Source organism: Pleurodeles waltl, chromosome 5, assembly GCF_031143425.1.
Source record: "Pleurodeles waltl isolate 20211129_DDA chromosome 5, aPleWal1.hap1.20221129, whole genome shotgun sequence".
Classification (NCBI taxonomy): domain Eukaryota; kingdom Metazoa; phylum Chordata; class Amphibia; order Caudata; family Salamandridae; genus Pleurodeles; species Pleurodeles waltl.
In genome coordinates this window covers 1,426,630,019-1,426,653,947 of record NC_090444.1, presented here as the reverse complement: position 1 = coordinate 1,426,653,947, position 23,929 = coordinate 1,426,630,019, and the positions used below count along the sequence as shown (strand labels likewise).

Sequence of the window (23,929 nt, the reverse complement as noted above, 5' to 3'; positions counted from 1 at the left end):
CACAAGTCTTTACAGTGGGTGGGTTGCCCACTGCTTTATTCTGGGGAGTGCAAAGCCACAGTCTCTCAAGTCTTTCCAGTGGGTGGGTTGCCCACTGCTGCATCCTGGGGAGTGCAAAGCCACAGTCTCACAAGTCCTTCCAGTGGGTGGGTTGCCCACTGCTTTATCCTGGGGAGTGCAAAGCCACAGTCTCACAAGTGGATGCCTTACTCCACTGGTTCTGGAGGGGGCTTTGTGCCCAGAGTGCTTCATCCTGCCAAGGACTGAGGTAGTGGATGTGATACTCCACTGGTTCTGGAGGGGGCTTTGTGCCCAGAGTGCTTCATCCTACCAAGGACAGAGGTAGTGGATGTAAATCTCCACTGGTTCTGGAGGGGGCTTTGTGCCCAGAGTGCTTCATCCTGCCAAGGACTGAGGTAGTGGTTGCCTTACTCCACTGGTTATGGAGGGGGCTTTGTGCCCAGAGTTATTCATCCTGCTCATGGCGGCCTCAGTAGTGTCAGAAGCTTTGGCGCTCATTGGCCTGCGGTGCTGGTGGCGTCCTTGGCAGCAGTGCTGGTGGCGGCGGTGTCCTTGGCAGCGGTGCTGGTGGCGGCGGTGTCCTTGGCAGCGGTGCTGGTGGTGGCGGTGTCCTGTTCAGCAGTGCTGGTGGCGGCAGTGTCCTTGGCGGCGGTGCTGGTGGCAGTGGTGTCCTTGGCAGCGGTGCTGGTGGCGGTCTTGTCCACCATGCAGGTTTTCGAAGACTTGCCTGATTTTCTGTGCCCCTTCCCCACCTTGGATGGTGGCGCAGATGTCTTCCCACTCCCAACTGTACCCCTGGGAGAGGCTTTGGTGGTAGATGTTTTGCCTCTCTCCCGCCGGGCACTGGCCAATTTTTTGTGCTTTTGAGGTGGGGGACTGTCCGTGGTCTGGCTCCTTGGCACACTGGCTGCCCTGCTGTTTGGCGCACTCCAGAAGCCGGTTACTACTGGCACCACTGTTCCCGCACATGTTGTGGCTGAGGTGCTGGGTTGGGACCTGGAAAGGCGGGCCCTAGGAGACTGAAGGGGTGGGTGAGGTGAGGGGAAGAGGTCAAGGTTGGACAGGAAACGTTTTTTGGACACAGTGGGACGGGTAGATGGAGGGGGTTTGGGAGTGGCGGAAGAGGTAGTGGTTGTAGGAGGTGTACGTTTGCTGACTTTGGGTGAAGGTGCATGGGCTGGAGGCTGTCGTGAGGTGGATGGCTGTTTGGTGGGTGTGCGGCTGCGTTTGTGTTCCTTGGGAGGTGGGCTCACAGACACACTGGGAGAGGACACTGGATGTGTGAATGGTAGTGGGGGTGGTGGGTGCACATGAGCGGGGTGTGATGGTGGGTGTGCTGGTGATGGAGGTAGTGGCTGAAGATGTAGTGCATGCAGGTGTGAGTGGAGACGAGACTGGGAGGGAGGAAGGAGACGAGGAGGAGGGGGACACAGTGGAGGCAGTGGATGTTGGTATGTCTGCATGTGTATGGTGCTTGCGTGAGTGCCTGTGGGATGTGCGGTGCTTATGTTTGCCTGAGCTTCCCTTGTGTGTTGACATGTGTGCATGCTGGTCTGATGGTGTGCTTGGGATAGGCAGAGGTACAGGGGTTTGGTTCTGGGTGGAGGAAGTTGGAGGGGGGAGGCTGGAGACAGAGACAATGGCTGCCATCAGTGCTGAGGCCAGAGTCTGAAAAGCTCGCTGTTGGGCTGCCTGACCAGAATGAATGCCCTCCAGGTATGCATTGGTCTGTTGCAACTGCCTCTCTACACCCTGGATGGCATTCAAAATGGTAGACTGCCCAATATTGAGGGACCTGAGGAGGTCAATGGCCTCCTCACTGAGTGCAGCCGGGCTGACTGGGGCAGTGGCTGAGGTGCCTGGGGCGAAGGAGATGCCCACCCTCCTGGATGAGCAGCGACAGGCCCACGCTGAGGGGCTGCTGGGAGGACGGTGCTGGTAGGGGGGGAGCTCCCATCAGAGGAGGAGTCCGTGTCGCTGGTCTCAGCTCCTGTCCCCGCCGTGGAGCTCCCCTCGGCCTTCGTCCCACTTGTGGCTTCTGACTCTGTTGTGTCGCCCTCCAGGACCATGTGGGATGCAGCTCCCTCCTGCTCCGGTGGCACTGCTCCTCCGCCTGATGATGCTAATGCACACAAGAACAGGGAGACCACAAAAAGGGGGGGGAAGACAGAAAAAAGACCTGTTGAGTGCATCCAATACCGCTACCGTTGGCGGACACTACAGACACAGAAGCCCCCTGCACTACGCCGTGCACTTAAAGTTCCCTAATTAATCACAGGGACATGGGTTACAAGGCCTATGCCCGATTGCTGCACACATGGAAGTCACAGGAGCCTGACTAGGTGTAGTTGGCTCTGAACACAGGTGGGGTGCCACAGGGCCTGCCTTAAGAAGGGACCTTGCCTACTAAACTCGCCCTGGCCTAGGAGAACCCACAGCCCACCTCCCCCACCCAGACACCTACAATGCGCGCTGAATCAGCAGAATGAGAGTGTACTCACCCCCTTGTGGCTGCTGTGATGCCCTCAAGCGCCCATCCAACTCTGGATACGCCACCGCCAGGATCCAGAACATCAGGGGGGTCATGGTGCGACGGGCACCCCTCCCACGTTGGGATGCCATCCCCAGCTGGGCCTCTGCCGTCTTCTTACTCCAGCGGCGAATGTCCTCCCATCTTTTACGGCAGTGGGTGCTCCGTCTGTGGTGGACCCCCAGGGTCCGGACTTCCTTGGCGATGGCACGCCAAATATCCTTCTTTTGGTGGGCGCTGACCTACACGAATAGCACAGAGGAAAAGGAGAAGATATAACCGTCCGCACCGTCACAGTCATTGGCCCGCATCCCTACCCTTGCCATGACGCACATGCACTCGCCGTCGTATCATGCACGCCTCATTCTCCCCCCCCACCCCCTATCTTTCATCAACACCACTCCACACAGGCATTGTCTATTCCGCATGCTCACAGTGTACTTACCTGTTTGTCTGGAGGACCGTAGAATAGCGTGTACTGGGGAGGACCCCATCCACTAGTTTCTCCAACTCCTCCGTGCTAAAGGCAGGGGGCCTTTCCCCAGACACATGAGCCATTGTCTCTTCCAGACTGAGCTCACAGTAGCACTTGGGAGTGTAGGTCCTCTCCTGACGAAGATCAGGTATCAAGTGATTGAACAGAGAGAAAATGGCGGTGACGTCCGCGGCGGTGCGTACCGTCACCGCCTGCGTACATCGTCACTGGCTCCTGGGACCCATAGGGTCTGATGTTAACCAATGCAGGATTGCGCCGCGGTCTTCGGCCGCCTACCGCGACGGTGTACAACGCCAGCGCAGTTACCTCAAATTCCCTTGTCCCACATTACAAGTCAGGCAGCCGCCATTTCAGGGGGCCACATGGCATTAATTTTTGACTGTGTCACACATATCTAGGCCTTGCTTAAACATTAATACAGCCATAGATTGATTTTCAAACATTTTGCTATAAAGTTGTGTTTACGTACCTCAGTGTTGGTTGACTCTCTGCTCGCTGTTTTCCTCCATACAGCACGTCCGCTGGGGCAGGTGAGGAGATGGCGGCATCCTCCGGTGTACAGACCGCTGGTGGACCTGTCAACAATGGAGGAGCGACATGTTATTGTCACATACAGACTTGATCGTACCACAATCCTGGAACTGTGTGCCCAGTTGGACCCAGACCTGATGTCAGCTATCCGCCATCCCACAGGAATCCCCCCTCTAGTGCAGGTCCTGTCAGTACTCCATTTCCTAGCAAGTGGGTCTTTTCAAACAACAGTGGCCATTGCATCAGGGATGCCCCAGCCTATGTTCTCCATCGTGTTGTCCAGAGTGTTGTCTGCCCTGCTGAAACACATGCGCAGCTACATTGTTTTCCCTCAGGTGGAGGATTTGCCTACAGTGAAAGGTGACTTCTATGCCCTGGGACATATCCCCAACATCATAGGTGCCATTGATGGGACACATGTGGCCTTGGTCCCCCCGCAGGAGTGAATAGGTGTACAGAAACCGGAAGAGTTACCATTCTATGAATGTGCAGATGGTGTGTTTGGTCGACCAGTACATCTCCCATGTAAATGCCAAGTTTCCTGGCTCAGTGCATGACGCTTACATTCTGTGGAATAGCAGCATCCCTTATGTGATGGGGCAACTCCAGAGGCACCGTGTGTGGCTATTAGGTGAGGACATGGACCCAATACAGTGTGACTAGGTGTCTGGGGATGTCCCTAAGAGTTAGTGTGTGTCTAACAGTTGTCCCTCACCATTTGCAGGTTACCCCAACCTATCCTGGCTACTGACCCCAGTGAGGAATCCCAGGATAAGGGCAGAGGAACGCTACAATGAGGCCCATGGGCGAACTAGGAGGATTATAGAGAGGACCTTCGTCCTCCTGAAGGCCAGGTTCTGGTGCCTCCAGATGACAGGTGGTTCCCTATTCTACTCACCAAAGAAGGTGTGCCAGATCATCGTGGCCTGCTGTATGCTTCACAACTTGGCTTTGTGACGACAGGTGCCTTTTCTGCAGGAGGATGGTCCAGATGGAGGTGTTGTGGCAGCTGTGGAGCCTGTGGACAGTGAAGACGAGGAAGCAGAAGAAGAGGACATAGACAACAGGAACACAGTGATCCAGCAATACTTCCAGTGAGACACAGGTAAGAAGACAACACTGCCTGCTAAATCTGATTTCATTCTTCTACCTCTCATCTGTCTGTCATTTTCACCCAGTGTATGGACCCTGATTTGTCACTTTCCCTTTCAATTTCACAGATGTGGGTCCCACTGTGTGACCTCTGCTTTGTTTCCGCATGGACTAGAGCTGTGTGACATAGGTATGTTGACATTACATTGGATATAGCATTTTTCCACAGTTATTGCAAATACACATTTTCGAAAGCACAGACTGACTCCAGATTATTTTGTGATTTAAGGGTGTTTATTTAAGTGCTAAATAGTGGAGGGGGTTGTAAAATAGTCATGGGTGATGGTGGAGGAATGTCCATGGCAGAGTCCAGTCTATTAGTCTCACAGGTGCATTGTCCAAAGGGGTATGGGAAGTGGAGCTAGGGCAGTTTAAGTATGGATAGGGTGACAAAGTGGGACAGAAGGATGACAATCAAGGTGGTCTCATTTCTTGGCGGGGGTCTTGGCATTGTTCTCTGTCTTTGTCCTGGATCTCAGGGACCACTCAGGAGTGGTTCTCCATCTGCAGGGGGTGGGGTGCTGGTGTCGTGGTCCTGTGGCGGTGCCTCCTGTCCACTTGCGTTGGCGGAGGTGGTGAGCAGTTCATCGTCCCGGCTAGTGTCAGGGGCCCCTTGTTGTGCCACAGTGTCCCTCCTGGTGTTGACGAGTTCCTTCAGCACCCCTACAATGGTGCCCAGGGTGGAATTGATGGATTTGAGTTCCTCCCTGAACCCCAAATACTGTTCCTTCTGCAGCCGCTGGGTCTCCTGAAACTTGGCCATTACCGTTGCCATAGTCTCCTGGGAATGGTGGTAGGCTCCCATTATGTTGGAGAGGGCTGCGTGGAGAGTGGGTTCCCTGGGCCTGTCCTCCCCCTCTCACACAGCAGCCCTGCCAGTTCCCCTGTGTTCCTGGGCCTCTGTCCCCTGAACCGTGTGCCCACTACCACTGCCCCCAGGTCCCTGGTGTTGTTGGGGTGGTGGGTTAGCCTGGGTTCCCTGTAGTGGTGGACACACTGCTGCTTGACGTGTCCTGGGGTCAGAGGGATGGGCCCGCTGGGTGGGTGCTGTGCTGATCTTTCCAGAGGGGGGAAGCTCTGTAGTGGCCTGTGCCAGTGTGAGGGGAACAGACTGTCCTGAGGTCCCAGATGGGCCGGGCTGGTCATCTTGATCCAGTTGGACAGAGCTGCTGACATCACTGTGGGCCTCTTCTGTGGGTGGAGTGGACATGCCTGGACCCTCCTGTCCGGTGACGTTGGGTAGGGGTCCTGCAGGGGTGTAAAGGCATGATTATTGCATCTGTGTGTGCCATGGTGTGCAATGGGTGTGTCACCCTGTACCCCAGTGCTTCCATTCTTGTGTGGGACCTTCTGTGATAATGGTTTAGGGGGGTGTATGGGTATGTGTAGTGGACATGCTTTGGTGATGGGTGTCCATGCTTTGGTGTTGCATGCAGTGCTTGGGTTTGGGATGTGTGGTTTGTGATAGTGGGACATGTGTGAGGAGTTGGATTGATGGGGGTGAGGGCGAGGGTGGGGGTATGTGATAGTATGCAGGTAGGGTGGCGGATATGGTAGTTAAAGGTTTGACTTACCAGAGTCCATTCCTCCAGCTACTCCTGTGAGGCCCTCAGGATGCAGTATAGCCAAGACCTGTTCCTCCCATGTGTTTAGTTCTGGGGGAGGAGGTGGGGGTCCGCCGCCAGTCCCCTGAACCGCAATCTGGTGTCTTGAGACCACGGAACGCACCTTCCCCCGTAGGTCGTTCCACTTCTTCCTGATGTCATCGCTAGTTCTTGGGTGCTGTCCCACTGCGTTGACCCTGTCCACGATTCTGCGCCATGGCTCCATCATCCTAGCTATGGTGATGTGCTGCACCTGTGATCCGAATAGCTGTGGCTCTACCTGGATGATTTCCTCCACCATGACCCTGAGCTCCTCCTCAGAAAACCTGGGGTGTCTTTGCGGTGCCATGGGGTGGTGTGAGTGATGTGTGGGGTGGTGTGTGTTGTGATGTGTGGGGTGATATTTAGAGGTGTGTTGTGTGAGGTGCGTGGATGTTGTGCCGATAATAATGGTACCTCACTTGTGTGGGTAGGTCTAGTGCGCACGACAGGAAACGTCCCAAAACGTGACATGGTTATCATCACATTTTTCAACTTAAAACTGACACTTGTTTTTGCAAAGTGGGTAGGCGGGACTTTGAGCCCTAACTTAGCCAGCACCCAGGGAAACCTAGCAGACTTACACCTTTTTTAAAACTAGACACTGGGTGATCCAGGATGGAGTGACCTGGGTGGCTCTCACCATGTTTTTTATTTACCGAGCATCCCTTGCAAAACATGACTTAAAAACACACACATTTCCGCACATTTCTGTGATGGAAAGTTGTGGAATCTGTGGGGAGCCACAAACTTCCTTCCACCCTGCATTCCCCTATGTCTCGTGATAAAAATGGTACCTTAGTTGTATGAGTTGGCCTAGTGCCCACCACAGGAAAAGACCCAAAACACAACAGGGATATACACGTTTTTTTTCTCTCAGACCAGACATTTTAATTTGTTTTTGTTTCTTGCTAATTGGGTACTGTGGATTTTTAGGCCTAGTTCATCCGTCCCTAGAGCAACCTAGCAAACTTGCACATTTTTGAAAACTAGACACTTCAGAGAATCCAGGGTGGGGTGACCTGTATTGGTCTAACCAGATGTTTTTTCTTGTTTAACCAGTATCCCTTGCAAACCTCAAAGTTTGACTAAAACGCATTTTACTCACATTTCTGTGATGGAAAGTTCTGGAATCTGTGGGGAGCCACAAATGTCCTTCCACCCTGCATTCTCCTCAAGTCTCTCGAGGAGAGACCTTGGTTTGATCTGTTCCTGTCACGGGCACTAGGCCCAAACACACAGGTGGTGCAGAGTTTGTATCTGCACAATTGAGGCAAAGCTGGGTGGTAGGAATTTTGTGGATTAGTGCGAGTTCCAGACGTTTCCATCACAGAAATGTAAGGGAAATGTATGATATAGGCACTGTATGGTTTGCATGACATTGTGTGTAAGAAAACTTAACAGGGTCCATTCAAGGCACACCACTCCAGAATGCCCCTTGCTATCTAGTTTAAAAAAAAAATCTGTGGCTGGTAGGTTCCATGGCTGACGGATGAGCACAGCCCCAAATCATGCAGCTATCCCTATTGCTGATCTCTCCAGTTAGCGCTTTACAGCCTTTTGTGTCAAGGTCTCTTGGCCCACCCACACAAGTGAGGTACCATTTTTATCTGGAGACTTGAGGGAATGTGGTATGGTAGGAAAATTGTGGCTTTCCAGATGTTTTAATCACAAAAACCTGAGGAAAATGTGTGTTTTTAGTCAAAGTTTGAGGTTTGGAGGGCATTGAGGGTAAGAAAATAGTATGAGATCAACGCAAAGCACACTGCCCTGAACTCCCCTGGATGCTTAGTTTTCAGAACTGTCTGGATCTGGTAGGTGTTTCCAGTCAGCAGCCTACCCCAGCCCAAAAAGTGCAGATATTCACCGTAGCAAGTGGGATGATATTGGGAGTTAGTCCAATTTTCCTTGCTCATATGTAAAAATAACACCCAAAAGAATTAAATGTCCTCTTGCTTGCCATTGGAATTGGGATGTTTAGTCCACAGGGGAGCAGAAAGACTGAGGCTTTACGGGTTGGGGCCTGATCTTAGGGTGGACCAGACCCATCCCATTATTGTAATAAAAAATATATATTCCTGCCATACAATGGGCTTTCTGCCAGGGGCAATTTGAGGACACACCTCTGTCTGCCCCTGGGGTACTGCAAAACATGCAGCATTTTCTTTTGTCCCAAAAGGAAAAATCCCTGGTGTTAGGTGGATTTTCTTCCCCTCCCCCGGGACAAGTTTGGAGCAACCTCCCAGTTGGGACAAGAAGAGACACTGTTGCCCCCACCTCCCCCCATTGAGTTAGAGATCTTGCTCGATGCCAGGGTAAGCCGCTTGAGGGAAGGGTAAATTGGTGGTGACTACCATATTCAACCCCCAGGAAGGGCAGAGTCTATGGGGCCCCACGTGTCTAGTAGGCTTTCTGCCTCCCGGTGGGTCATACCAGGAGTAACCACCCCCATTCTGGGCAGAAAGGCTGCCTGCTTTGTTTTTGGGGTGGGGGCATGGTCATGCCAATGGTGGGAGCCCCCACGTCTATGTTAAAAATAAATCTTAGTGTTCAGTGGGGCGGATTGGATGTAATCACCCGTATGTGCTTCCGTGGGGGTGGAAAGACTGATACCCATTTAGTTGGGGAGGGCACATGGCCATGCCCATATTTGGCAGCCCCACCCCTATACATCCAGAGGACAGTTCCACCCCCCCCCCCCCCAAGCAGGGGAACAGATATGGGGGTAATTACCCCCTTTGCCACTTAAGGGGGCAGAAAGACTGATGCCCCATTTAGTTGGAGCAGAGGGCATGGCCATGCCCATGGTGGGAAGCTTCACCCATATATTTAAAAGCAATAAGCTTTCCCTGGTGTCTAGTGGACTTTTGAGGGTAATTACCACCATCCACCCCCAAGACTATAGCCCCATTTGATTTGGAAGGTGACATGGCCATGCTCATGGGGGGGGCAGTACACACACACACACATATATATATTTTTTTAAAGAAAGCTTTCTAGTCTAGTGAGCTTTGTACTCTGGGGGGAAGGGGAGGGCAGCTGATGGGTACTTTCCCCAGTCTGGCCCCCCCAACCCCTTTCCAGCAGAGAGAAAGACTGAAATAGTTTAATATGCTGGGAGGAGCACAAGCCCTTGCCTAATGCCCTCTGCCCCCATCCCTGGTGCCTAGTGGGTGGATCCCTGCTTGGGGATTTCTCTCCTGTGGCGATTCCCAAGCAGGGATCCAAGGGGCAGAGTAGCATTTTAAAGGGGAAATTCTCCCCTTCCAAACAATACCGCACCCTAAAGAATCAGTGCTTGGTGGGCTGAGATATGCCCCCGAGCACTGATTCAGTGACAGTAAAACAAGCCCATCAGCTTGTTTTACTCTCACTTTGCTGTAATGATGTCAGTACACCCTGCGCACTTGTCATTATTTCAGGAAAAAAAAAACATACAGGCTGCTCAGGAAGCTCTTCCGAGCAGTCCAATGTTAATAAAAACAAAAAAGAACTTCCTCTTTTGCAGAGCACCAGAGGGGCCTTTGAACACCTCCCCAATGGCCAACACACGCACTGGGGAGGTGAGTGTGTCGACCATTGGCTGACACCTGCACTTAAAAGGTTAATCACAGAAAGTTTTGACTCCCACATACCCCCAAAATTTCAAAACCCAGTTTAATACTAATAGTAAAGCTTCACCTGCTCCCCTTGACACTGACCATTTCCTTTTTATTTTGTTGACCAGAACAGTGCATTGCATTTGTAGTAGTGAGAACCTCAGAAAACAAATTCCTCACCTTCTTCACCGCTCAACCCTTGTTCATCCACCCATATATTGCTATTAATGCCCTCACTTCTTTTAAACTCGATTTTGGCCAAGAATACAAATTTGGCAGACAGGTTTCCTAGGGTGGCTTACTGCTATGCCTTGTTATAACTGACATGGTGTTTATCTGCACACAGATATCCCAGGTTCCCGAACAGCAGACATAATTTTACCAAACAGAAAATCAAGATGGTACTGTGAGTGGATTGCATGTGTAGTCCAGTCTCTGCCCTTCCCTCTCCTAAGATGTAGGAGGAACAGGTAACCCTCGGCCTCCTGCCAGGCCATATCCTCCCGTTCCGTTCCATCTCCTGTCAGCTTCAGACCTTTGGCCATCCGATCTTTGCCTAAAGAAATTATTTAAAGAAAGATGTCTAACACCCTCCTTATTTTTTTCTTATTGTCCTGCCATTTCACTCCCCTTCTTAAGGTCCCCAGAGTAGCTGGTGTTCAGTTCGCTCACTGTAAGAAGTGGGGTTATTGATTGAGGGGGGTGGGGGGAGTTGATGAGCCTACTCAAGCACCAACGACAATCCTTGTTAAGTTGAATTACAAAAGTCACTAAATCAGAGGCCTTCAAACTTTTTTGGTCTGAGCCCAGCAAAGGGACTGGGGGACGATACCGGCAGGGCTGAACACAGAGGGTAGGGCTCATGAGGTCATTTCAGGGAGATATTCTGTAGCTTATGATCCACAATAAAAATGACACTTTATACAGAGCAAATTCATCAAACAAATTGACCAAAAAACTCTGCCCCACATAATTGGGGTGTTGGGACCCCTCACACTTCTGGGCTCCAATGTAACTACACTTGCTGCACTAATGAGAACGTACCCTAAGCCTTGTGTAGCAGGCTATCTCATCTCCCTCTTTCACCCCCTTCCTACCATGCCTGATCATCACCCCAATCTTGAAACAGACTCTGTAGCCTTTTTTTGTTTTTAGTTTCATAAAGCACAGTGTCTGCCCAAGGGCATTGGAGTGCTTTATATGAGCATCAGCTACATTACACAAGGTCAGATTCAGGGTCAGGGAGATTAAGTGATTAGCCCAGAATAACAGGATATTGAGCTTGTGTTGGGACTGGTTCCCTTTTTCTAGATTCAGCAGTTCTCACCATTATGCCATATCTTCTCCCTTTCAGGAAAAACACACTCTCCCACATGTTGCCCCCATTTTTGCAGCACAGATGCTCAGCTCTCTATTGCTAAAAAGGAAATAAACCCCCTTAGCCATTTTTGAAAGACAACAGTCCTAATTGTGATACAGTGGGCCCCCAGATTGTTAGACCCCAGTGCTCCTGCACCTGCTTCACTAATGATAGCTACTGCCTTGCAAAGCAGGCTGTCTCTGGTGTCCTTGATTAAAACCATGAGTTCCCATCATGTAAATCTCCCTCTACCGCCTCTCTGATGCAAGAACTAGGGTGTCTTTGCTGCTTCAAATTTCCCCTCCATTGGGCCATTGCTCCGTAGCCTAAAGCAACACTGTCAATGCAAGTATGCACTGGGCCCCAGTCCAAACAAGGAAGGATAATAAAAAAGATATAACTGGGTTTTAGTTGGCCCCTGATATTGCAGGGCCTGTTGCACTGCACATGTAGCACCAATGATACTGACAACTCTGTGAGCAGGCTGTCTGCTGTGTCCCCTTCCTTGGTCCATCACAAAACACATCTCACCCCCCATTGTTTGGGCCCTTCGATGCACAGCAAACGTGACGTGGGCCCTAATAGTAACAAATAGGTCCCTGCTGCCCCCCGTTTGTATTAGGACAGCCAAAATTGGGGTAATGTGCCCACTAACACTCCTGACCCCAGTGTCACAACACTTGCTGCACTAATAGTCTTGATGAACTTTAACCCAAAAAAAGTTTACCATTTGTCACTCCTCTGTCCATTTGCAAACAAAAATAAATGAGCCCCCCACGTCTATTTGACACTATCCGTGGATCCTGGCCCTTCCCTTATTCTCCTGGCCATTACTTCAAGGCCACAGGGGTCTTGAGGATCATCGTTCTGCATCTGAATGCATCCCTGCTGGCCTCCTCCCTACCAACTCCTGGACTCACCTTTTTACAAAATAAAAAATAACCAAACCTTAAAGGCTAAGGCTGACCTTGATATGCCTCTGCCTGAAAGTGAGAGGGGCGATGAGGGGGATTCCTGTACTGTAAAGTCGAGAGAGGGACAGAAACCAAAAAATAAAACAGCCTTCTTCCCATCATGCCTGCTACCTGGAAGAAACGTAAATGTGTGCAGTTGTCTAATCACCAAATATAAAGACTGCTTGGGAGCCAGTATAGTTTTCACTGATGGAGTCACCTGGGTCTCCAATGTGACAAACATTTATTTTTCTTAAGAAGCAATGTGAGGGTGCTACCAGGTTATGGCATGGAGTATGTCTTTTTAATGGTCTCTAAAGATGTTTCCAGGTATGCGCTGATTACATATTACCTTTTATCACTGCTACTGAACTTAAGCAGCAGAGAAGGAGCAAATTATGCTGCAGGGTTGAATGAATTCTGCATCAAGAAAATGCAAGTTAAGAGGTGTGATGCGCCATATTTTGTGATGGTACTACTTCAGTATTTTGTCTTTTTTAAATCTTTTCTCAAGGTAACACTGTTTGGGCAACGTTTTCATCTCATTAGTATCAGTTTATCAATTGAATACAGCATTAACCAACTGAATGACAGTCAGTCAGCTTTTGCAAAGGGACTTCCACTTCACGAGAACATGTTGCAATGTTTTTAGTAACTTTTGATCCATTGGGGCTACAAACTATTTTTTTGTGTTAAAATCTGTAGATTTTGAAGCATATGATGGATTATGTGGCAAATGCGGCTAATACACAATTATGCGGCAAACAACACTGCTACAGAATCACCTTATTCGAGTGGTGATGCCTATCTGATAGAGACTTCTAGCTGCAGATTCCTCACCTTTGAACTTCCCAGGCATCAGGCTGGATCCAGAAACTTTTGCTTGAGCAATACCCTTGCTCGCACAATTGGGTGGCTCTGTTTGGTTCCGCATGGCATCGTGGTCACTTTTATATAGGCGCCATCCAGGTGCTAGGATGTCTGTCCTTTTCTTTCTACATCAGTTAGCGAGGATCCGGAGAGAGCTAACCATCTGTTGCTTTTTGACAGGCTTTTTTTTCAACATTTGTCGAATATTTTGTGTGTGTGTGTTGAGAATGACATCTAGGAAGATAGGGTTTAAGTCACGTGGCATCTGTCACCACGCCATGTCAGTTACAGACTCTCGCCTACTCTGCCTATGGTGTCTCAAGCTCGACCATGACTCCAAGTCGTGATCAGACTGCCAGGCCATGGCACCAAAGGCTTTGAAGGAGAGGTCCCTAAAACTGCTTGCAGCCCAGTAGTCTATGCCATCCGGCGCGATTCCTAGGAGGTCATGGTCCCAGTTGAGGAGTAGGTCGCGGGACTGCTCCAGGTGCCCCAAGTCCTCTTCTTCCTATTCGAGGTGCTCGGGGCACTCACTAAAGAGACAAAAGAAGAAAAAGAAGTCTAAATAGACTTCGACTATGCCATGTTCGTCGCCACCTCAACATCTTCAGAAAATTGGCATGCCAGGCACGGTCCATGGAATCAATGCCAGGTCCGGCTCCGCGCCTCCCTCCATTTCCGGGAGCCAGAGTCAAGGACTTTTACGAGGCCATGCGCCAAGTATTTGAGCAGGGTGATACCTTCGGAGCTCCTTCAAGCCCGCAGGATCAGAGGAGGACCCATCAGGTTCCCCTCCAACGGATTTGGCCTCTATTCGATGGGGTCTCACAGATTCACCTCTGGAGCCGTACTGGCACCGGTTGTACCCATGTGACCTTCTCCCGTCACAATGCCAATGCCCCCGACCCCACCAGCGCCAGGCCCATTCTCATTCCAGGCCATCTGGAGACAGAATGGTGTTGCACTATGCCGATTCTGGAGCTGACGGTGCCCACAGGTGCCAGATCGTTGCCTGAGCCTTAGTTATAGTAGCCAAGCATGGAAGAAGAGTGGGAGGGGTCACTGGACTCTTTAGAGCGTGAGCTAGAGGGGTCTATGGACTTGTATGAGGAACTAGGAGAAGCCAGAGGACTGGACAGCTCTCCAGATACTGGTTTGCTCTCTGCCCCCTTTGTGGCTACAGTGGAGGGAGCTTTCTGTGCAATGGTGGAACATAGGGTAGAGGAGGTCCTGGACCTCAAACTCCCATCAGTGATTCTCAAGACAAACCTCTTGACTAAAGTGCTTCATCCTGGAGCTTCCACTTCTGCACCCCTTGTGCCCTTTAATGATGCACTTACTGATGTCCTGCTGGGAACTTGGTCCAAGTCCAGCACACGGGCTCCTGTATAGGACGAGTGCCCACCGCCATTGCCCTGCACAGGATGACCCTAGTTTCCTCATCCAACACCTCACCCCTGAGAACTTGGTAGTCCAAGCTTCAACTTCCCACAGCGCATTCCCTTCCGCTCCACCGGACAGGGAATCCAAGAGGCTGAACCAGCTTGGGAAGAAGATTTTTTCTTCCACAAGCCTAGCATTGAGGTTGGTGAACACCTCATGCTTATTCGGCCATTTCTCGCACACCTTATGGGATATGATTGCGAAAGTGCTGCCACAGGTCCAGGAGAAGGCCCGGGCCACCATCTCCCAAGCGGTGAAAGATGGGAGAGACACAGTGAAGTTCACCATTCGGTGTGGCTTGGATACGACTGACTCACTGGGTCAAGTGGTTTCATCGATGGTCACCTTATGGTGCCGCACCTGACTGAGAACATCTGGATTTTCGGGGAATGTACAGTCAAACCTTATGGATTTGCCCTTCGACTGGACTCACTTCATTGGTGAGAAGGCAGACTCTGCGCTAGTTCGCTTTAAGGATTCTCAAGCTACGGTTAAGTCCTTGGGCCTCTCAGCGACCCTTCATCCACTGTCTGCCTTTCTCCCCTTTCATGGCACCAGGAGGGATGTACCACAGTGTCAGCCTTATGCCAGGTTCCATCCTACGCAAGCTACCCAAGCTATGTGAGGACATGGGCACTGTGTCTTCAGACCTAGAGGATCTGGAAGCCAGAAGTCATCCACCACCCAGCACCTGGCAGCTGCAACCTCAAAGCCCTCCTATTTTGTTTCTGAAGGACCATGCTTTCCCAGTTGGAGGGTGAATTCAACGTCATCTCCTCCACTGGCAGTCCATTACATTGGACGCTTGGGTACTGCAGATCATTCGGAAGGGCTATGCCTTGTTTTTCCAAACCTTTCCTGCCCCGATACCTCCAACATTGAAGAGCTGGCAAAGGATAATTTATCTCTGTCCGAGAGGAGGTTACAGCTCTCTTGGCCAATGGATTCATAGAAAGGGTTCTGATATTGGGAGTAGGCAGTTGTTGTTACTCCCGCTACCTTCTGATACCCAAAAAGAACAAGGGTTTTTGCCCTATTCTAGACCTACGTACTGTGAATCTCTTCCTCAAGAAAGAGAAGTTAAAGATGCTCACGTTGGCTCAGGTCTTCCCTGCCCTAGACCTAGAAGACTGGTTGGTAGCGATGGACTTACAGGATATATATTTTCATATTCCCATTCTGCCTGCCCACAGGCGTAACCTATGGTTGAAGGTAGGCCACAAGCACTTCCAGTTCAGAGTGCTGCAATTTGGCTTTACCACTGCCCCTCGGGTGTTCACCAAGGTGATGGCGGTGGTCAGAGTCCATCTGCACAGGTCAGGAATTTCAGTCTCCCCTACTTCGATGACGGACTGTTGAAGGCGAGATCACCCCGGGCTGTCGTCTCATACCTCCAGACTACAACAAACTTTCTGCATTCACTGGGGTTCACTATAAACGTGCCGAAGTCACACCTAACTCCCTCTCAGATGCTCTCTTTATAGAAGCTTTTCTGGACACAGTGCAGTTTTGGGCCTATTCCCCCAAATAGGTATGATATTTATATTTTGGCCTCTATCCTGGGTTTTGGTGAGACTATCTCTGAGGCTGCTGGGCCTCATGGCCTCCTGCATCCTGCTGGTAAATCATGCCAGATGGCATATGCGGGCTCTGCAGTGGAACCTGAAATTCCAGTGTGGGCAGCCTCAGGGAAATCCCTCTGACATGGTTCAGAGTCCAGAGGGAACTGCGAAAGACCTGCAGTGGTGGATTACAAACTGCGATTGGGTCAGAGGCAGACTCCTCTCCTCTCCCTTCCCAAACCAAACCTCACAGTAGTGAGCGTCTCTTCTGGCTTGGGTCAACCATCTAGGAGAGGTGGAGATCAGAGGACTCTGGTCTTCGGCAGAATCCGGGTTCCACAACAACTTGTTGGAGCTCCGGGCGATCTAACCAGCATTAAAGGCATTTCATCCTGTTGTCAAGGGGAAGTTAGTGCAGGTGTTCACAAACAACAACACCACCATGTGGCACTGTAACTAGCAGGGTGGGGTGGGGTCGTAGACCCATTGTCAAGAGGCCCTGCTTCTCTGTACATGGCTGGAACAGTAGGACATAACCTTGGTGGTTCAACACCTGGCAGGTTCTGTGAACACCAGGGCGGACAAACTCAGCCGTTGATGCCTAGTGGATCACAAGTGGTGTCTCCATTCAGAGGTGGTGCAAGGACTCTTTCAGCAGTGGGGAGAGCCTTGGTTAGGTCAGCCCATCTCAGAAGAGAATGTGCAGTGTCAGCAGTATTGTACGTTGAGGTTTGCAAGGCGGCAATCGCACGGCCACGCTTTTTGTCATGAGTGGGGCTCTGTCCTGCTGTATGCCTTTCTGCCCATAGCACTCCTGCCCAGAGTTCTCAAAAAGATCAAGCATGCCCGGCCCCAAGTAATTCTTGTGGCTCTGGACTGGGCAAGGAGAGTTTGGTATTCAGAGCTTTTGAAAATAAGCATCAATCCTCCAATCAGGCTACCCCTTCTGGAGGATCTTCTGTTTCAGCAGTAAGAGAGTGTTCTCCACCCCAAACCTGTCAACTCTGGGCCTTCATGCATGGAGATTGAGCAGCAACAGTTGACAGCCTTCAACCTTCCTCCCGAAGTCTAATGTTATTTTAGCAGCCAGGTGTTCCGCCACAAAAACGGTATACGCCTGCCGTTGGCCAAAACTTGTAAAAAAAATTGTACAGAGCAATTTTGTTTTGTGTGTGTGTGTGCGCTGAAGGCAGCCCTTTGCAATGTTAGTGGATGCCACCCAATTACAATCAACTTTGGATTGGCATCACCTCCCCTTCATCAAGCCTTGGATGATTCTGGAACAGAGGTGCCCTGCTATCCCTTTATATCACTTCATGTGATGAGGCCCTAGATCGCTTCCCTCCCCAACAAGCCCTACTGTACGCAACAGTGACTCTCTTGTGATACCAGAATAGAATTCATTGTTGCCAGCCACCCACTAAATATCCCTTCCCTCGATCCCCTATTGCACGTAACCTGGAGCTTGTGCAGTGTATGCTTGACTTGTATCAAGATAGGGCCTGTTAGATAGGAAATGTTTCCATTTGACCACCACAGATGAGTTTCCCCTGCCCAACTCGTCCACTAGGCAAACACACCTATAGTGAAAGACAAGGGCAGTAGAGCAAAAACATGTCTTGAACAACTCTTTGCACAGAGGTCTACCAAGAAAGGCGTTCTCTGCATCCATTCCATTCTATGTTGCCTGTTTCAGCCGCGGTGACACCCCTACCAGTCACGATGGGAACAAGATCTAGGCACCACTAGTAACAACGCCACTTGGCAGCAGCTCTGGGCCAAGATCTCCATCTGTTTACGAAATAAGACCAGTTTATACAATCTCCTTACAAGATGATACTTCTCCCCAGACCGACTGCATGCCATGGTCTGGACTCCCAAACTCTGTTGGAGGGGTTGTGAATCCAGGGACACGCTCCTACCCATGTGGTTGCATTACATACATGTTAAATGCTTCTGGGTGGAGATGCATTTCTTAATCTGCCACATTTGTGTGGTGAACCTGCGCTGGACCCTCTCTCTCTCTTTTGTTAGGAGAGGTTTGAGAAGACTGTCTATCCAAATACGACCCCTAAGGGCAAATTGCTCACTTTTTTCCTTTTACCAGCAAGATTAACAGTTTACTCCTAGAAGAATCCCCATCCATGAAGCCTCACCCTATGGTGGTCCAAGGTGTGGCACATATCTATCATGGAACGCTTGGCCGTGTAAAGTAGTGTGCTCTAGGGCCCACATACAACATAAACTGACGACACAGGCCCACAGTTAAGGTGGGTGTCACTGGTCTAGGGCATGTGCACCTGTCCCCTTTAATTAGCAGGGTTTCCTAACAGGTGACGCCTATGTTGGATGGGTTAGCGGTGGGCGTTAGCACAACCCCTAGGGATGGGCTGCTCCATGACTTGCCCTGCAGGACACTACATTCCTCCCAAAATCCAAAACAAAAAGAAGTCCTCCCTGTGCAATAAACTGGATACCACATGGTCCATCAGCATTTAGAGTCAATCAGCAGGACACCAGTGGACATATGGCTGATGAAATGAGCTGCAACAGGGCATCTTAACTCTCATTCATAATTTAACCCTAGTGGTGCAGTAAATGAACGCTGGCTCAGGGACCTTCCAGCTGCATGCTGGTTGAAGTCCTCTCTCTGGTGTGGATTTGGCACACTCTGCTGATGGTCCAGATGACATGTGGTTGGTGTCAACAATGTGTGTGTCAGAAGTGTTGTCTGAGTCCACCGCAAAGCATCCATAATGAAGCATGCTTGGCTTGTTCAACACATCTGCAGCCTGTTGAGGTCCCTGCTGCAAGGCCTTGCCACTTCATGGTATCTGACGGTGAGATTGTATCAATTCAATCTCTTGTGCTTCTGGAGGCCTTTTGGATGGGTTGCCACTGGACTGCGTGTGGTCTTCTCTAGGGCTGTGTATGTGCCGTGTATAAGGCCACTGCTACACTGCTGAGGAGCCATGGCCTAGTTGCTCGTGCAACTGCAGGGTAAATGGGTCTTGGTCAAGACTCGATCCTCCCACTTGGATCAAGGTGCAGGCAGGGTGAGCAGGTAGTCTCAGGTTGACTGACTCTTTTGAGTGTCACTGATGCTTCTTGTCTGTAGCTCTGTTAGTGGTGTTGGACTTCACTTGGGATGTCCAATGCTCCATGGATGGTACATAAAGACAGGGCTGGCATGCTGGGGTTGCCATTCATGTGGTTAACCTGTACAATCTGGGGCAGCGACTTGCTTTGATGGTTGAAGGCATTCTTTCTTGTATCCTCAAGCAGCTTCAATTGATGGTGGTTAGGTGCTTACATTCTTTCCTTGTGGTGGCATCTGTATACTTTTCCCTGGTTGTTCTGGGTTGTTGAGCCGCTGGTAACTGTGTCTGGATGGATACGCTAGGAAGCGTTGGGCAGAGACTCGGTTCATGCGTGCTTGTGGCTTACTCTTGGTTTTCCTGCTATGCTGTCACCTGGTTGTCCTTGTTTCACCTCAGTGACTTGCAGCTTGTGTGTCTGGATGTGCTCCCTAAGCAGCTCTAAGTCTTAATGAGTATGCCTTTCAGGCCTGGCCTCTATTGATCTTCCCTCGTGGGCTTGGTTGATCAGTAGGTTTCCCAGTGTGAACTGGCAAGTAACTCTCACTCTTCTTCCTCTTGTTTTTTCTTGGTTCTTCAGCTTGCACATTCTTTCTTGCAGTTGAGACTTCTCATTGCGAGTCTCTTCTTCTAAGTGCAGTGGCATGCACCATTTTCAGGAAAGACCAACAGGGCCTCTCAATCATTGACTGTCTCTGGACAATGCTGGTGAGAATTCTAGTGGCTTGAGCCCCTTCTTCTGGGTGCAGTGGCATGCGCCTTCTTCAGATGCTGGCCAACAAGGCCTATGAGTGGTCGACTGTTCCTGTAGACTGGCCACCAACCTCAGGTGCTGGGCTCCGGCTTGGTGATGATCTGAGCAGTTGCTGACCCTTTTTACTGCTTCTTGATTGTGGTGTGGCATCCGGCCATATGTCACATGTTCCCTATTTAGGGACCTTCATGGAGCTCCTACTCCACTGTAGATATGCGTGGTTGGTCTTCTGCCTCAAGAGTCTTCCCGCTGTCTGACTCACTTCTTCTCTGGGCCAGTGTGGTGTAATACCACATGTGGCACATTCCCTCTTCAGGGACCTTCTTGGAGCTCCTACTCCGGAGTGTTACTTCTTTTGGGACCTTCATCTGTTTGTAGTAGGGAGCTGTGATTCTGCCTCCTTTCTCTGGGTGGTGCAGGACTTGCGATTTGAGCCATTGCTGCAATCAGGCAGGGTTGGTGTGGGGTGGCACGGTGTGCCTTGAGGGTGCAGGACAATGTAGTCCTGGACCACCCTTGCAGCATGTTATGCTTTCTGGTCCGTCCTCACTTTCTTCTGACCTTCTCCTGCCTGGGGCTGTACCCATTTGGCAGGTTTGAGCAACATTGTGGTGTCCTTGGGATTCCCAATCTCTTTAATGGGTGCCTCATGGTCCGGGTTCCTTCCTGGGACGCTTCCACTGCTCTGTCATGCAGAAGTAGAGTCCGAATGCTGTCCTCCATAACGCTGCTTGTCTCTTCCAGTCCTCTCCTTATACTCGAGCAGTAGATTTCTGACTGCAAATTGTCACAGCTGCCCGCATTGGCCAAATCTCGCCAGGTGCCCTCCTTGCGACCGAAAATCTCGTAGGGAACGCCAAATCTTACTCATAAGCTTACTGTTTTCAAGCCGCTCTACAGAAAAAAAACTCCATGAGGCAGTTGGCAGAATATGGGCAGAACTCCGTGTTACAAGCGTAACGTGGACTGACCAAAATTCGCCCGGAGGGGCAGAATATACTACCCACCCCTACTTTTAAAGTGCTATTTTAGTGGGTGGCACAATGAATGCTGGAGGCCCACTAACGGCATTTAATTTACTGGCCCTGGGTACTATGTAGTACCATATCCTGAGGACTTACAAGTAAATTGAATGTGCCAATCAGGTGTAATTCAATGTTGACATGTTTTAATGAAAGGGCACAAGCACTTTAGCACTGGTTAGCAGTGATAAAGTGCACTGAGTCCTCATGGCAACAAAAACGAGTTTCAGAAAACAGGAGGGGTGAAGGTAAAAGGTTTGGGGGGAAGATCTCATTAAGGATGGCAATTCTAATGCTTACCAATTACCTATCTTCTTTATTCGTTAAAATGTCTTCAATCTAGTTTTTGCCCACACTCTTGTACATACACATGCCTCACTGATGTCTAATTTTCATACATCTGCCCATGGTCAGCTTTAACCCCCCTGTTCTTCCTTACAGTTTCTATACCCTTCAGAGCAGTCGACCTTCACATCATGCTAGCGAGATTCAATTCCAAAAGGATCTCTCCTATCACCTCTCTTATTCTGACTACTGTGCATTCTCCCTTTGTGACTTCATCTTCGCACTTGGCTTTTCCGCGTGGATGGCACATCTTTCCTTTCTTTATGCCTAACATCCAAACACAATTCTCAGACTGCCTTCCAGCTATTAAATGCTGTACGACTCTCTGATCTTTAATGCTTAACACGGAGATATTTTTCTCTGCTATCATATCCTTCAGCCAGGAAACTCTTGCTACAGTTTGTCAACCCCGAGACTTGTCTTTTATATCTTCCACTCCAGTCTTACTATTTAACATTTCACTTATCCCTTCCAGTCCACCAAATCATTAACAACCTTCTAATAGGAGGACCATTTCAAAGTCTGTAATCAACTTTCCACGGTTTACATTCTACCTTCGGCAAAATGATTACATTTTCTACTATATCATCCCCACACACTGTACCGTGACTTTCTTAGAATTAAGCAGAGTGACTGCTAGCTAAGCATGGGTCCCAGTACAATTTCTTAAATCAGTGTTTAAAATCATGCATGGAATGTAAAATGTTTACCTCAGCTACTCAAGAGTCACTTTCTAACACACAAAATTCTCTGCAACACACATAAAAATAGCGGCAAAGAAGCCTCCAACTACTTCTTTAGGCTTTGCTCCTTTGACTTGCTTGGACACCTCCTAAGAATATTGCCTTGGTTAAGGCTCAACAAAGCAGAGCAGCTACAGCCTTAGATAATTAACAATAAAATTATCCCCATATTTATGTTTTTTTATGGGCATGATGAAGGACAATTTGTCTTTTTTAGGTTAATAATTTGGAGGTGGTTTCTATTTTGGTATTCGCAGTGATGGGAATATGGAGCCTGTATCAGAAGAGTCATAACTCAAAAATCATTAATATGTTTTGTAGACTGCATACTGTGTAGGTCCTTCACAAAAAGAAGGATGAGACAGAAAAGGTATGAGATATTACACAATGAGTCTGTTGTGTGTTTTTTCTCCATCGAAACAGGTCTGTGTTCCCCCACTTGTGACTTGCTTTGTATTAAGAATGCAACAAGTAGACTAGTTATAATCGCAATGTAGTATTTTGTTTTCAAGTAAACATGATGTTAAACCCATCGTTGTAGGCGTGCAAGTGCTCTTAACATTATTATTACAAATGGCGCAAAGCTTTAACAGATGAATACTTTTCATTTGGCAGTAAATGGTTGGTGGTGTAATTCTTTACAAATGGCTAACTACAGTTCAGAAGAAAAAAGCAAAAAGCCACTAAAGAAACCGAAGACACCACAGGGTCGTTTGGATGATGAACAGCCTATCACAGAAAAAGATCCTTTGCAAGGTGAGTGAATTGTTCATAAAAATGGAAAACCCCGAAGGTAGGAGGCAGGAACACACCCAACTTTGTAAGCATAGTTTTTTTCATTGGTATAAAGAATAAATTAATGAATTGAACTACTTTTCATTCTTTCGATTCTTCTTCCCTACTTTAATCTGGTTCATATCCAGCAAGCCCCGCCCCTTCTCCTCTTCGAGAAGGAACTGAAGGCTCAGTTCATAATGCAGCATAACGTTGCAGCAGCACTCTCTAAGAACTTACTCACTTCCCCTTTACTCCATCTACACCCCCATCCCCCAGGCACCCCAAACCCTCTCAGCACCCTGAGCTCCTCTGTTGTCTTACTCTTCTAACATTGGTAGATTCCTTACTTCCACGTATACCACAAAGGCTTCTAGGCACTAAATGAAATCACAACCTGAAGTGAAGGCAGACAAACAAGAGATGAAGGCAAATACAACAAAAGGAAATGCCAGCGTCCTCCAAAGACAACATGCAGATTTATAAAGCTATCCTGAAGCGTAGATGGCTCTCAGTAGCACGAAGGGACTCAGGAAACATACTCCAGATTTCTGGTTCAAAGAACCTCAATCTGAGTTTTTGTTTAATCCTATGTCTTATTCTGCCTTAGAACTTTCTGATTCTTGACCTTTAGGAACATGTACAAGGCTTAAAAGTGACTTTCTATCAGTAATTGTTTTTCGCCCCACAAACTGTATTAAAAACTCATGAGAACTGGTTAGAAGATTTGAGGAGGGAAAACTCGTGCGCTGCTCTGATAATATGAAGAAAAACATGGAAGGATCATACATGTTAGATTTGAAATACCGTCTCTTGAAGGGGCAGCAAGAGGCACTGGCATCAAAAACTATCAGACAGGAACCTGCCGGCTACCACAAACACGATTCAGTGATAACATAATGAGTAAATAGGTACAACAATCTTTTTGTTCATCCTAGAGACTCGCAGGTCCTCACCTACTTGGCAGCACCTGAGCCTCTAAACCATGGGTACACGCAAATATTTTCATAGGGGACACAAAGTATGATCTGTG

At 49.3% G+C, this 23,929-nt stretch overlaps 1 long non-coding RNA gene across 1 annotated transcript in view; it reads left to right on the top strand.

The window, feature by feature from the left end:
- The window catches only part of LOC138296522 (uncharacterized), a 34,244-nt gene extending 11,473 nt beyond the window's left edge, over positions 1-22,771 (top strand). The window contains exon 4 of the long non-coding RNA XR_011203850.1: positions 22,738-22,771. This is a non-coding gene — a long non-coding RNA (uncharacterized lncRNA). The remainder of the gene's footprint in view (positions 1-22,737) is intronic.
- Positions 22,772-23,929: the final 1,158 nt, after the last annotated feature.